This window comes from Suncus etruscus, chromosome 16, assembly GCF_024139225.1.
Source record: "Suncus etruscus isolate mSunEtr1 chromosome 16, mSunEtr1.pri.cur, whole genome shotgun sequence".
NCBI classification, from domain to species: domain Eukaryota; kingdom Metazoa; phylum Chordata; class Mammalia; order Eulipotyphla; family Soricidae; genus Suncus; species Suncus etruscus.
The window spans coordinates 10,959,962-10,976,630 of NC_064863.1; positions in this window are offsets into that span (position 1 = coordinate 10,959,962).

Genomic DNA, 16,669 nt, shown 5'->3' on the forward strand with positions numbered 1-16,669 from the left:
TGGTTCACTCATCAGAACTACACAGTTCCCCAATCATCGTGTGTAGCCCTGGAAGATCCATAGGCCAAAAATCACTGGAGGAGCCCATGGGAGTCTTGAGGAGCCTTTCAAGGAGGTTCCCTTAACATAAAGAAAAATTACTGTCAGTACTTTCTGCTATATACTTCATGATTTCAGTTTTTACATACACGTATTTAATCCTTTTAATCAAACTTTTCTGTATGATGAAAGATATATACATCCCTATGCTTATCACAGCACTATTCACAACAGCCAAGATATGCAAACAATTGTGCATCATAAAAGTGGATAAAGAAGAGGTGGTAAATATCCCCAATAGATTACTACTTACCTACAGACACAAACAAACAAACAAACAAACAAACAAAAAAAATATATATATATTTACCTTTTGGGAGATAATATGAAAAGACATTAAGGACATTGCACTAAGTGAAATAAATCAAATGCAGATAGTCTGTATCAGCTCACTCATATGTGAATTTAAGAAAAAAAGAAAATTAATGACTTAAAACAAAATCATAGAAGCAGAGTAAAGATCAGTGGTTAGGAGAATAAAAGTGAATTGGAGGTGGGTAAAATGGGTAAACAATGTCAAGTGTATAGTGGAAATTAAGCTTTTGATGGGAACCTCAAAGTAATATTTACTAATGTAAATTTATAATGTATACCTGAAACTTGTACAATGGTTACAAGTCTATGATACTATAATAAAAAAATTATCTTAAAAAAAGATATTTTTCCCTCATCTTGAATTTTTAATAGCAGTATTTACTTAGAAATTTGCTTAATATTAGTTTACACTATTTGGTCATAGTACTATTCTCTCTCTTCTCTCTCTTTCAACTCATATGGTTATTTTGATATAATCTGTGAAAATAATTCTGATCTGCAGTGTGATAAGTAATGTTCCTTTCAGTCCTTGGAAATTATGGAATGACCTAACCTGTGCCTAAACTCAGGCTCTCAGTCCGTAAGTGTTTCCACACTGTAAATATGACAGAGAGAATATCTTAGGACAATGTTGAGGGTCAAAATATTAGCATTAGATTGATATAGCAAGCACTATTTCTCTCTGATTAACCTTTGTTTATGTATGAGCTTTGAGGATGCTGAAGAATGGATAAGATATATTTAAACTCAACCCTTGGTAAGTGCTATGTGGTTTAAAAGACGGGGACTGAGACAAACAATTGTTATTATGAAGATAATGTAGTCAAGGGGAGTCTGCATTGCAAAGAGCTGGCCAACATTTGATTCCAGCTCCCCATATGATCCTTGATCCCACCAGTAGCGATCCTCATTGTAAAGCCAGGAGTAAGCCCTGAGTGTTGAAAGGTGTGGGCCTCAAACCAAAATAAATAACTAAAAAGAAAAAAATAATGAGATATAATCAATCAGTGGTGGGGCATTTTCCTTGCATGCGCTGACCTGGGAGGGACCCAGTTCAATTCCTGGCTTCCCATTGGTCCCCCAGCTTGCCAGAGGCGATTTCTGAGTGCAGAGCCAGGAGTAATTTCTGAGTGCCGCTGGGTGTGGCCCAGAAACCAATCAATAAATAAAGTTTAAAAAAATGAGATATAATCAAACAAGGGCACATATTCCCTCTGTAACCCCTTGTTGTGCCCATTTACCCTTCCTCTATTCTTCTGAGACAGAAATTTCCTTATATTGATATTGATTTTTATTATGGCTTCAGCCATCAGCTGGGCTTCAAGAGGATTAAGATTATTGGTTCTACCCTCACTTCCTGATACCCACAAAGCCTAACTCACTTTACTCTTCTTCCCCTACACAATTTTTCTAGGCATATCCTATTCTTCAATATATCCTCTTTTTAACCACTATTTTATTCACTTTTCTTCTGATGTCCTCCATTTTTTCCAGATTATTTTATTTTTCTTAATAAATGTTTTAGTTGAATCACCATGAGGTAAGTTACAAAGTTGTGCCTGTTTGAGTTTCAGTCAATGTCCAACACCATGCATGATAGGGAGCTTGTTGCAAGAGTGGGGCAGTGTTAGTTAAGGCAGAGAAGAGACCACTATGACAATGATAGTTGGACATGATCCTTTTGGACAAGAACTGGGTCCTGAAAAGACCATGATATCCTTTCAGTCACCTTATGTAAAATCATCCATATTTTTAACCCCAGGTGAACGAGTCTGAATCAGGGTTGCACATGAAATAATCCAAACAGGCAAAGGGTGAAACATAGATAGCCTGGCAGTCTTCTACCTCACATCTCCCGTAAAATGCTGCCAGAAGTATTTTTATTGAGTACAGAGATCACCCCAGGTGTGGCAATAAGGACAAAATAAGGGTAGATATCTCAGGCTATCCTGAGCCTGTCCTGACCAGGTTTGCATATAAAACAAGTTGTAAACAAACAGATACAAAGAAACAGGGGATGATGTTTGTTTGGTGTAAAATAAGGTGTAACCTAACAACCTTCCTCATCTTTCAGCTAAATCCTCAACATCATCACTGACCAAACCATGCCAGTATTACTAGATAAATAATGTGTCCCACATCTCCATCCCACTCTATATACAGCTATTGAATCTGTCCTCACAGTTTCCTAAGCATCTTATACTTTCAGTTCCCTCTCTCTACTAGTCATTCTCCCCCTATTGAGTCAGCTGAGTTCCTGCACAGTTTGTGGCTCTTCACTACACGTGCTTCAGGAAAACCTGCAATGGCTTCCCATAGCACAGACTACATTTATTAGACCTCAACTGAGAAAAACTTTATTTGATCATCCCATTATCTTTCATTCCTCACCACTCCAACTCTTGATGCTGTTGTTTCCAATGCCCTGAGAAGTAGCTGTCAATCCACATGTCTTCTCTCTCATCTTTGAATGCCCAACAAACATGCTGCTAGCTACAGAAAGTAATGTACCTTGAGGAATGAATCACCCAGGATATATTCTTTCAACTGAATTTCTCTATATTTGTAGGTTGAACCATGTGAGTTAATATTTTTGGTAGGTCAAAAAAAGTCAAGCAGTGCTCATTTCCAAGAGTTCAAACTATAAGTTAATAAAGTCTTTTGGTACCTTGTTTCCTGTTTCACAAGTTATATTCAAGAGACATGTTTGTGTCTTCATTGTTATTACCTGCCCAGATTCTAGCATAATATCCAGTAAGGAAACCCTCCAAAAGTGCTTTTGGAAGTCAAGGTAACTACTAGATATGGATTGCAATACTTTTTTGAAGTTCCCAGAAGCCATGATCTCAAACCTTCCCTCATTTTTTGAAAGGGTTTGACATGGATAAATTTAGCGATATAGGACTGACTTCTCTAATCAGGAGAGTCAGTATCTTTCATGTTTCTTCCATCAGGGCACTCAAATCTTTGCATGCTCACAATAACCTAACCTAAAGAGAAAAATTCTATCTCAGGATTGTCCTTTTGTTATTCAGCAAGCATGCTGTGAAATGTGTGAAATGACACCATTCGGGACTTTCATTCATTAATAAAACTGTGACTAGAACTGGAAATATGAAAATAATAACATAAAATAATGACTTTCAAGAGCCTTTGTTCTCTGAGTTGAGCTTCAAATATTTTTTCTAGAGAACTATTTTGATAAATGTTTAATAGTTTAACAATATTTCATGCATTTCACCATCTTTTAATATTTTATACATTTTAAGACATATAAAATTTGTACATGTCAAAGGTTATGTATGATATATATCATATATATATATATATAGAGAGAGAGAGAGAGACAATCCTTTAGTAAAAGATGAAAAGTTCTGTACATGATTTTACCCCCTTTGTTAGTTACTCCCAAGAGAAGGAAATGAGTGATGGGCCACTGTATTTGTTTACTTTGGTTTGTATTAAAATTTATTTTAGAGTGAAAAAAATGTTCTGTACATTTATAAAATATTTCTTTAGTTATAACTACATCTCAATTTAAGTAGTCAGAAAATTTAAATATTAAAACAATTTATTATCTAACCAGTTATTTATCTGAAAAATTTATTTTAAAATTTGACATTTTTTTCTTTTATCTTAAATGCATTTTTCCATGATAACATCTCCCTGGGTTTTATACTCGTATATGAATTCAAAGCTTAAAGTAGCAAATTTAGTTCAGTTTATAAAAACTTATCTTTATACAACTGTTTGACAAACCAATAAATCAAAGTATTCTTTTTTTAAAAAAGCAGACACTTCCGCTTTTAATTTTTTAATTCAAAATTGCATAACAAACATTACACAAATATTATAAAACCTTTATTTGATTCATCTCATATCTCATATAAAAGATTATGAAAGTTGTTAACCTTAAAATAATATAGGTAGAATAGGAATACATTATTCATTTTCAAAGACTATGAAAGGAATATAAATCAATATGTTAATTCTCATTAACATGTTTGCAATAAATACATGTACAGCATGTAAAATAACGATGACATCATTCTTATCATAAGAAAGGCTGAGAGAGATAGTACACAGTGGGTAGACACTTGCCTCGTAAACAGTTGACCTGGGTTCAATTCCCAGCTTCCCATATGGTCCCCCAGAGTCCCTCTGGAGAGATTCCTGAGTGCAGAGTAAGGAGTAAACTCCTGAGCATTGTTGAGTGAGCCTCCCCCCCCCAAATAAAGTATGTTTTTTGAAAGTACTTTGAGAAGATTTTGAAAAATGACATAATAAAACAAACACAGCCAACTATATTCCATTCACAAGGGAGATATTAAACTCAAAGATGTAAGTAATTGGAAGTAAAGGGATAGAAAAATACATAAGATGCAAACAATATTCAAAAGAGTTAGAATAACTACCATAGTATCAGCAAATATAAACTTAAAGCTAAAACATGTTACCGGAAATTTTTCAAAAAGGGCATAATAAAGAGTCAATCCTTCAGAAGGACAAAACAATTAAAAGCATGATGCACTAATCTTCCAAAGAAGTCTCTTCAGAAGCAGGAAGTAAATTACATAAGTATAAGGGGAAATAAAGAATATAATAATGAGGAAATTTAATAACCTACTTTCAATAACAAAAGAACTAGGAAGAAAATTAATAAAAAAACTAGAATACTTGAAAACAATACACACCAATTAAATATCAAATATACAGAGAGAGAGAGAGAGTGGGAGAGAGAGTAAGCAAGAGAACACTTGCAGCAGTAGCAGAAGATACAAATATACATCCTCAGGGAACGTGGAATAGTTTTCAAGGATACAATATATGTTCAGAGGTCAGAAAGCAAACCTTAATAAATGTAAAGCATCTAAATTAAACAAAGTTTGGTTTTAAAACCCAATGAAACCAAGATGAAGAAAATGATGAGGGGTAGAACACATAATTTGAACCAAAGAATAAAAATCATACTAAGCATCAAGGAAGTGAAGCATTATTTGAAAAAGATTAACAAAATTATCCTTTTGAGCTGCTAACCAAGAAAATGAAATGAAAGGACTCCAATGACTGGAATTAAAAAGGGGCACTTCAGTATCAAACTCTGAGTAATAAGAACTGTAAGGAATTACAATGAACAATCATTACACAATCTAATTGCATACCTTTGATAAAGTAGGAAAATTTCCAAAAAGGCACAAACAACTATACTGAAATGAGAGTAACTAGAAGATGAAGCTCTCATTACAAGAAAGAGATTAAATTAGCATTTTTAAACTTTTTTTAAAGGAAAACTCAAGCCCAAAAAGCCTCACTGGCAAATTCTAGCAAATATTTATAGAATACTAATTCTTTACTTGCTCTTACAAAAAATTAGAAGAGAAGCAGCACATCCCAACTCATGTTTGAAGGCCACTCTTACCTTGATCCTAAAATCACAAAATGAAACTACTAAGAAAAAACTCTACAATTTGATATTCCATATGAATGCAGATACAAATATGTATATGATCCTAAACCATACCAACAGGGATTTCTCCCAGAAAATTTAAGATTGCTTTAACATCTGAAAAGCAATGTAATACATTATATTAAAAAAAAAAAATAGGGGCTGGGCGGTGGCGCTGGAGGTAAGGTGCCTGCCTTGCCTGCGCTAGCCTAGGACGGACCTCGGTTCGATCCCCCGGTGTCCCATATGGTCCCCCAAGAAGCCAGGAGCAACTTCTGAGCGCATAGCCGGAAGTAACCCCTGAGCATCACAGGGTGTGGCACAAAAAAAAACAAACAAAAAAAAAAACAAAAAAAAATAAATAAACCACAGAACCCACAAGCATGTCAATAGAAGCTGAAAAAACAGTAATGATTTTATATTGATCCTTTGATAAAATGTTATTTTGCATATATTGAATTAAAAGAAATGTTCATTTAATTTCACCTATGTTTTACTCCTTTTTTTAGAGGTCACAACCAGAAATTCATTGCTCATGCTCTATGGAGCTCTCCTCCTCTGGCTGACAGTATTTTTCTTTTAGACTCCAAAGTCGCTGTTACCAGAGGACAAAACATAATGGTTAACAGCCCAGGTTAACACACTTCACCGTGTATCTGGACTGTAATGGAGTTTAACTCTGCCCTATTTCCACCACTGGTCTTCCTTGGCGATTTAAGCAGGCATGGAATCTGTTAAACATTGACCTTTCTGAATTCTTTTCTTCTCTTTCACATGTAGGAAGAACACAGCCTCTCATTTTCGAGTTGGATGCATCATCTTTCCATCAAAACAGCGGACATGATTTTATAACTGTTAGCATCATCTATGTTTTCAATCTGTTAGCATGTTTTGGTACTTTTTGTTTTTGCTTTGGTTATCTCCCCCCAGGATGAATGAATGCTATGTTTTTTGATGCCTGCCTACCTAGTCTTTGCTTAATCTGAAAGTGCATGATGTGTGTCTAATATTTTGTGTGTGTAAACATCTGTTCTGTGTCAAATGTTGAAATCATCACAATTATGGCCTCTGGAGTAGACAGCTAAAACTTAGAATCTAAGACTAAAAATTATATATCGTATCAAATAAGTGTAAGCCTCTTTCGACGTTCAATATTCAATCAAAATGCGTCTTCACTTTTCTCTTCCTAGAATTATGTGTCAAACAAAGGATTTTACTTTCCAAACTGTTGAAAATAAGGAACTAAATACAATATATGCACCCAGGATTCTTTGAATAGGGAAAGAAAGTGAATATTAGAGTTCTATTTCTAAATATTTTGTTTGTTTGTCTTTGGGGCCACACCTGGTGACACTCAGGAGTTACTCTTGGCTATATACTCAGAAATCGCCCCTGGCTTGGGGGACCATATGGGACACCAGGGGATCGAACCAAGTTCATCCTAGGCTAGTGCGTGCAAAGCAGACACCTTACACACTGCACCACTGCTCCCACCCCTACTTCTGAATTTTGCAGAGTATTCTGAATACAAGATGCTGGTATCTGAGGTTACTGCTGCCTGTTGTTCCCTGTTTTGGTCAGGTGTTTCTGAGAAATTTGCAAGGATCATCTTTTCCATTCCTTGTCCATTAGGAGAAGTATCAACAACCTTTTTAGGGCCTGTTAAGTGACTTTGTTTTGCTCAGATGTGTCAAGGAAAACCAGAGAACAGAGAAATGGGGCCACTGACAACATTAGACCCAAGCTATGGGTCTTTGAATGTCTTTGAAACAAATTGCATTTCTGAGCTTTTTACTTTCCAAATCTCCATTGTGCTTTATCAACTCCCTGAGTATATTATGACCAGCAAAGGTGGCAAAACTTGGAAATTCCATTTCTGCCTCAGAAGTTACAATGCATTTCAGTGGGAGTTTTCTTCTATCCTCCTGCTGCATCTGCCTTACCTCAAGAATTCCACATACATCTGGGAACTCCACCCATGACCAGCCCAACAGAGCTATGTTTTTTCATGCATGACTCCAAATTAGTAGGTCAATTTCACAAGAGAACTTCACTGTTCATGACTCTGGCTAGACAATTAGGGCTTGGATGGATCCTAAGATTAACTGCAAGCATGTATATACAGCCTCCGTAACCACACACAGAATAATGTCAGTGTCTTTGTTTTTGGTCATGATTGCATCTGCCTTACACTTGCCATGTGCCAACCCAGTCTGGCACACATTGGACACTAATGGATCCAGGAAAGAATCTTGAAAAATTGAGAAGATGTGGCCACTGGCTCTAAAGATGCAAAATCCAGTCAGCTGACTTGGGTTAATGACAGACTAAAGAAGCAATGGAAGTCTAAGTAAATCCCAGTGAGAGAGAAAGCATGTGGCAGGAGTTATTGGGGAGGGAGTTAGAGTGGGAAGACTTCTCACCAAGGTGGGGTTCTGAGGTAGAAAATGACTCTATGTTGCTCTTCTGAGTCACACCACCAATAAGGTGGCATGAGGATAGAGTAGAATATTCTAGATATTTCCCCTTTGTCAATGAGTTCCTCTGTGGATAGCATAATAACTGGAATGGAAACAGTCATCGTGAGCATGGAATTTTTTGGTCACAACTGCCAAAACAACAACAAATACTGGAAAATGAGATATTTTTGTGTCTCTTATTTTATTCTTCTCCACAAAACATTAAAAGAGTCCGTATTTTTATTTTAGGAAACAACACATAGCCTTTGAGGTCTGCTTTAGTAACATCTCATCTTCTCCTCTGGTTTCCTCTCTTGCTTTTCCATGCCTTCTTCATCTGTCTCCTTGCTTCTCTCATTTTCCTTTACAACAGCATTCATTGGGCATGACTAGTCTATATGTAAATGACTCTGTATTTCGGTACTTAATTAAACAAGAGGAGGAAACAAGTAAAGAGCATCTGTGATCCAGAGGGAACAGCAAAGCCAGAGCCGAAGAGTTATTGTGCAAGTGACACAAGGAATAACAACAAAATATGATGACAATTTTAGGAGAATGCCGAAAATTTCAACTCTGGAAAACTGGAAGTGGCTGTGGGACTGGAAGTAGGCCAGGAAGCATTAGCTGGTGGAAGAGGTGAGAGGCATTGTAGGAAGGGGAAACCAGGTGAGCAGGCTTGAGATGGGAAATAATAAGACTCATGCAGAGGATCAGGAAGCACAGTAAAGGACACACTGATAAGAGCAGAAAGGCTAGATGCAAAGACGTTTTTGAAAGCTTTTTTCTATCTACCATGGGAGCAAGGGAGATGGTCCTAGGTAGAACAGTATAACAGTATTATGGCTGTTCTTTGAGGGGGAAATTCTGAGAAAAAGGGCTGGAAGGGAAGCAGCTGAAAGGCTGGGCAGAGAAAAGAGGGGGAACCAGAGACTGCATAGGGGAGGTGAAGAGATGGGACTGTATTTAAATAATGCTACTGTGGCAGAATTGACAAGAGCTTGGGCACCAATTGTTTTAGAAGGTGAGAGAGATGGTCAATGAAAGAGGCACACCTACAGAACAGCATGGCCTGGAAAACACACTGGCTTTCTTTCTGGGAAATCTATTTGAGGAGCTGATCTCTTCCAGTTTGAAAGGCTCTTTTCAAGAACTGGTTGTGGGGTGATGTCAGCCAGCTCGATTTAAAAGCAAAAGAGAAGTGGGCTGGGCAAAAGATGGTATGTTGAGTTAAGAATGTGTTGATGTGTCATACCTAACAGCGACTGTCCATCTGGAGGGAGTTGGAAAGCATCAGCTTGTAGGTTACGATCTGAAGACATGACGGTAGAGAAGGCTGCTGAGGAAGACCTTGTAGTAAAGATAGGGACCAACAAAACAAGCATAATGAGGAAACCCAAAACGTAAATGATATTTAAAGGTAAAGGAGGAGATCATGGGGAAGAGTATGACAAAAAGGTTAGAAAAGGAGAAAACAGAGGTCATGAAGAATAATGTTATGGCAAGTAAGTACCCCGAAACTGGATGGAGTATGTCTGGGCCTTGATCACTTCTTCCCCCAAGCCAGAGCCAGAATGAAAAACAAGCTTTCTCTGAAAAGCAAACCCTTTTCCATGGGGTGTGGGAATCACAGAACAACCAGGTGGCACCAAGGTGCCAGCAGGGAGGTGACTCAGCAGCAATTGAGCTCACTTGATGGAACAGTCTTGTCTGTCTTTGCTCAAGATCCTGGAATGAACCCCGTTTATATTTCCCTTCCATATGCCTGGGCTTGGAGTTGAGAGTCCTCTTAAGCAACCAAGACAGAAGTCTTGCCTCTTGGAGTTCATCTATTCCCTGGTTTCCCATCAATGTACTAAACTCTTTTCACCTATAAAACTCTAATTATTTACTGACATAGTCAATATTGGAACTAAACTTTCCCTTTACTAAGAGTCTCTTTCTAAAAAGCTACTTACCTTCAACTGAAATGCTATATTTTTAATACATACACATTATATATATATATGTACAACTTACACATATACATTGTTGTTACTGCTTCTTATTACATAAATACTCAATAAATCTAAAGACTGTAAAGAGAAAAATAAATTCCAGACTGTCCATCCATCTGTCTTCACTCACTCATGCTGCAAATGCCTGGAATTATCTAATTGCTAGGAATATCTGGGTGGTGTTTGGGTGACTCCTGTCAGCACATAAGCCACTGATAAGCAGACTCTCTCTGTCCTAGTGATATATTAATTATGCTGAGAGGTCTAAGTTCCTAACTGCTATGAATATCAGCAGTCTTCATTCCTCACAAGCTTTTTAGATGCCCATTTTGGATGCAAGCATTGTTGTAGGTGTTTAGGGACACAGGGATGGTGAAAAACAGAATGTACTTACTTAGCTTCTGGGGTTCCTGGCTGAATGGGGATCACAGATAAGCCACTTAAGCATTCAAAGTGCCAGATGGAGAAAAAGCAAACACCCTTTACCATAAGCAGAGTGGCCAGGATAGAGGGTGGAGTTTAAAAAGGCAACTAGAAAACAAATTTTTGTAAAGAAATGAGCCTAAGCAGAAATTTAAAAAGAAGTAAGAGAACTAATAGAGTGGACCTGGTTGGTCTGGGTGGCTGGGAGGGACAAGTATTCTCAGCAGGGGAATTGCAGGGCAAAGACCCTGAGGTTGTTGCCTAAACCAGGTGTTAAGGCAGCATTCCACGGCAGGGTGGAAATAGCCCAGGGGCCAGTATGAGCCAGGAAGGCTGCCCTGAAGCTGGGAATGCTGACTTCCATCCTGTAAAAATTATCTGGTAAGGAACCAGTCTTTTGTTTGTTTGTTTGTTTGTTTATTTATTTATTTTGGCTTGCTCAGGGGTTACTTCTGGCAATGCACTCAGAAATCACTCCTGGCTTGGGGGACCATATGGAACTGTGGTCTTTCCTAGGTCAGCCGAGTGCAAGGCAAAGGCTCTACCACTTCTCTCCTCTCTGGCCCCAAGAGGAACCAGTCTCTTTTTCAATATGAAAAGATTATTCTGGGTATTCAGAATTGATTATACTGGGATGAACAGAATCTGGAGATTGAGAGTTGGGATTATGACTCAATCGTATAGCATATTTTATATTGGCATGCATGTTACCTAGGATGTATTCCTGGCACCTCAAAAAAAACATTGGGGGAGGAAGTGATAACACAGCAGGAAGAACATTTGACTTGCATGTAGCTTGTCTAGGTTGGAGCCCCAGCATCCCATTTTGTTCCCTGAGGCTGCCAGGAGTAATTTCTAAATACAGAGCCAAGAGTAACCTTTGAGTGCCACTGGGTGTGGCACCCAAACAAAACAAAAATCAGACACTTGGAGACCAGTGATTAGGATGTGATAGTAACAGAGACCATGGTGGCCTGGAAGCAGGTGACTGGTGCTTCTGGAGGGAGTGGTGAGATTCTGTATCAGCCAAACATGCTAAGAACAAAGAGAAGACAAGGGTGACCACCATGTCTGAGGCCTGTGAGATCAAACGACAGGTGGGCATGAAAGAGGTTGGGGAGTTGCAGTTTTGGATATGTCGAATTTGGGAACTTCAAATAGGTAGTTAGTTGTTCCAGAGTGAAGGGCTCTAAAGGGGGTGCCAGAAAGATAGCACAGTGGTAGGGCATTTGCCTTGCATGCAGCCGGTCCAGGACAGATGGTGGTTCGAATCCCGAAGTCCCATATGGTCCCTCACCCTGCCAGGAACAATATCTGAGTGCAGAGCTAGAAGTAATCCCTGAGCACCACTGGGTATGGCCCAAAACCAATCAATCAATCAAAGTAAAAAAGAAAAAGAGCACTGAAGGGGTAGAAGATAAATAGGGGTGAAGAGAAAGCCAAGAGGTCCATGATTTGATCTTGTCAGTGGGCAGGGACTGTGTGCTTAGGATCTGAGAAGGTAAGGGAGAAAGCCCAGTGAGCCAGTGGAGGCCTGAGTTTTTTTTTTGTTGTTGTTGTTGTTGTTTTGTTTTGTTTTTTTTTTTTTGGTTTTTGGGCCACACCCAGCAGTGCTCAGGGGTTATTCCTGGCTGTCTGCTCAGAAATAGCTCCTGGCAGGCACAGGGGACAATATGGGACACTGGGATTTGAACCAACCACCTTAGGTCCTGGATCCGCTGCTTGCAAGGCAAACACAGCTGTGCTATCTCTCCAGGCCCGAGGCCTGAGTTTTGTTCAGTGGGAGCTTGGGGCCTAAACCAGCCATTTCTGATGCAGAAGAAAAGGCACCTTTCCTCCAAAAAATTAGATAATTGTGTTTCAAATTTGTATACAACTGAAAAAAAAATACACATTACGAGGAATATATATTATATGTATATTTATGTCTGATATCCTATGAGCAAAATTATAATACATTTCAAATGAGAAATGCTCCTCCCAAAAAATAAAATTGGAAGAGGTCAAGGACAGAGGCAGCAGAGTGGTGGAAAAAGTGGGAGTTCTTGTTCCACTGCTTATATGTTTTCAGCTTCAGGAAGGCCCAGGAGCCTCAGTGGAGCAAGACAAGAAATATCTTTCTAGGGCAGCATTTGGAATTTCAGCTGATAGTTTATTGTTGGCTCTTAAAACTAATTTAGAGAGCTAGGTCCACATCAATTGAACTTTAACAGGTCAATTGAATTTTCAGAATGATTACATGTGTCAAGGGGGGAAGAACTGTTTCATGAAAAGATTCACACACATATGCTCGCATATGTATTGGGTTATAACAAATATTTCACACATGCCTAAAACAGCAGGAGGAAAGAATACAGGACACTCCAAGTCTATGTTTTAGTCCTGGATCATGAGGTAAACATATTTACATGTGAAAAAGCCTGGAGTAGGGCCAGACCAATAGCACAGCAGGTAGGACAATTTGACTTGCACACCGCAGACCCAAGTTGGATCTCAGGCATCCCATATGGTCCCCCGAGCCTGCCAGAAGTAATTTCTGAGTGCAGTCAGGAATAACCCAAGCACCACCAGTTGTGACCCAAAATGAACAAACAAACAAACAAAAAAAACTTGGAATTGGGGGCTGGTACTGAGTGGAGAACTCAGCAGCTGGATTTGGGAATTAGTGCATTTCATAAGAAATTTGACTTGACTATGAACTCTCAGAACTACCTAACGTCTTCCTCCATTTGGAAGAGTTATAAAAAACACAACCAGTAACAAAAACCTCAAATAACTTTTTCTCAGAAAAACAATCTTTTGACATGCAAGTGTATCCGGTCTCCTAACACAGAGCTAAATGCATTTTTAATAAATGACTGAACTAAGTTGTATGTCTTATTTTTTCCTCCCAGAATTTTTCATGCATCTTTAGATATTCCAACCAAATACAACTTCACTTAAAATTCTTTAACAGTTTACATGCTTGCCACAAGTAGTCTGTAAAATACATAAGTTAGTGAATAATGTGAGTAGATGCTATAAAAATTACCATTTATGAGCAAAAGTATTTTTTACACATTAGAATGATATAAAATTTCTAGAATATCAAATACTCCTCCAATTGTTTTGCCTGATGGTTAAAAATGGGTTTGAAATGATTCATTTGGATGAGTTTACTATACCTCAGATCAATTTTGAAACCATCTGAGGTTTGTTAAAATACTTTCTCCTCATTTGAAATGTGATATAGCTTAGTTCATTAGAATATCAGACGTATACATAAAATATGTCTCCCTTGCGATGTTATTGTATTTTTTCATGTTTACAAATTTGAAACACAAATAACAAAAGCAGAAATAATTCAATGGGGGGGTGCAAATGTAGTTTAGCAATTAAAGGTGTTGGGTGGATTTCTGGTATCTCAAACCAGAAGATTCTGAGTGGGCTGGGGAGAGCAGCACTGAACCTCAAAGTCTAAGCAGAAAAGAGGCATTCTTGCACCCTAAATGCCATAACATTGACCCTCTCCTGGCTGGTCAGGAGGCACCCTCAGACTTTCTGAAGCACAACTGAGGAGTGGAGAGGGGAATATATAAAATACATAAGAGTCCAGGGCTCCAAAATGTTCACTTTACCTACAAGTGTGCTCACTCCACACTATTATGTACTGTTGGTCTCCTTTCAAACCCAAATAATTTGAAATCACCTTTGGGCATCAGTCTGGTGATATTTTGGGGCTGCTTTCAGCAGTTTCACTTCTCTCAGCGCCAAGGGGAGGGGGGAATATATATATATATATATATATACATATATATACATATATATATATATATATATATATATATATATATATAAATTTGCAAAAGAGGAACACGAGATCCATCTTATGATGTAGCCTGAATCGATTCTCCTTTATCTGCACCGGCACTTTTTATTTTTGCTGCCTTCCAAATATAAAACATTTTATGTGTGTATGTGGCGGGGAGGGGGGGGTTACTTGGACCGCTTTTAGCTAGGGCTCCCTCCTGGTGGAAAAGCAAAGTGAGGAGGGCTCCCCTTCCATTTTGCAAGTCTCAACAAGTAAGTCTCTGGAGGAGTCAGAACCTCCCTTTAACCCCCCACCCCCAAAGTGTGAAATCTTTCTCCCCTGAAAATGTTCAGAAAGCTTTGGAAATATTTAGCAGCTCCCTAGGGGGTTGGAGGGGGGCAGAGATGCTAGCAGGAGGGGAGCACCATAGTGTCCCCCCAACACTGATCCTGGCACAGCAGACCTGGAGCTGTCCCAAACCCAGACTTGGGGGGCACCCAGGGGTAGGGGCTGGAACGCCTGGGTGTACAGAGAACACCTCTTGGAGGTGCAGGGCCCGTGCCCCTTCCCTCCCTCCATGCCTGAGCTATATTGCATTGGGTTTGCACCCCAAGTTGGTCCTTTACCCCCCAAAAAACTTCTTCAAGGGGTGCAGGAGGTTTGAACTCCCAGAACCCTCTGCCCCAAATTGCACACCCAGAAATCTGTGTGGAATTCCATGCACACTGTGCAACCAAGTTTCCCATGCCTCAGTTTCCCCCACCGGTTCCAAGAATTGCAGGACTTCGGGGGGTGTGGGGGTGTGGGCAGGGCCTAGGTGACAGGTCACAAGCACCAGGCCTCAAGGGAGGCAAAAAATGGGGCGCGGGTGGGCTCATGCGTTCATTGGCCTGGGATGGAGTTGGATGCCGGCTTCGAACTCCTGCCGGGGCGGGCGGGACCTTTGCAACTCTGGGAACGAACCGTGCGCGAGCCCGACGCTCCAAGTCCAACAGGCAGAAACGTAGGGGAGGCGGGAGCGCGCCTGGGCGACACGGGAACGCGCACGCGCGCTCGCGTGCGGGCGGAACCGGCGAGCGGCAGGCGCGGCGGGGCGTGTCCACACACGAGAGGGGCGTGTCATACCGAGGGGGGCGTGATTGCGCCAGCATGGGCGTGTCCAGAGGCTCGTCCGCGCCAATAGGAGCCTAGCTCTGCCGAGAGGGGCGTGGCTCACATGTAGGGGCGCGGCTCACACCTAGGGGCGTGTCCGTGAGAAGAGCGAGATGGGCGTATCCCGGTAGGGCGTGGCTGAACGGGAGAGAGAGGGCGTGTCCATCGGGACTGGTGCGCCAATAGGAGCAAAGCTATGCCAAGAGGGGGCGTGTCCAGGAGCGCATATAAACCAATAGGAGTATAGCAATGCAGAGAGGGGCGTGTCCGGGGCGGATAAATGGGCGTGACCACCCGGGCGGGGCGCGCGTGCCGGCGGGCGAGCCGGGCGCGAGTGTGAGTTGGCGCTGACGCACGTTTCCGGGTTTCTACCGAGCCAGGGCCTGGGCGGGAAGCGAACCGACCCGACCCGAACCGAACCGAACCGGTGTCCCTGTAGGGGAAGTGGCCGCAAAGTGGGGTCCCCTTCGCATAGCTCCCCCTCGCCCCCTGTGCCTCCATGGGCGCCGCCGGGTCCCTCCGAGCAGGCCCGACTCCTCCATGAGGGACGCGCGCTGCGGGGCCCGGCCCGGCGTCGCCCGCACCGCCACGCCCTGCTGCGGGCCGCCCGCCGCCCCGGGCCGCCGCCCCGGGTTGTCCCCGGCGGGGCCCCGCGAGCTGCTGCAGCGGCTGCGTTTGCAGCTGCGGCTGCTGCTGCTGCTCGGCGCCCCGGGGCTCCTCCCCGCGCCGGCCCCGCAGCTCCCCGCCTCTTCCTCCGCCTCCGCCTCCGCCTCCGCCTCCGCGGCCGCCTCCCCGGCCTCCCGCCGCCGCCGCCGCCTCGGCCGCAGCCACAGCCACAGCCGCCGCCGCCACAGCCACGGCCGGCGCCGCGCCGCCCTCGCCGCCTCCCCGCAGCGCTCGCGGGAGCCGCTGCCCCCGGGGCCACGAGGCCCGCAGCAGCAGCAGCAGCAGCAGCAGCAGAGGCAGCGGCAGCGGCGGCAGCAGCGGGGCC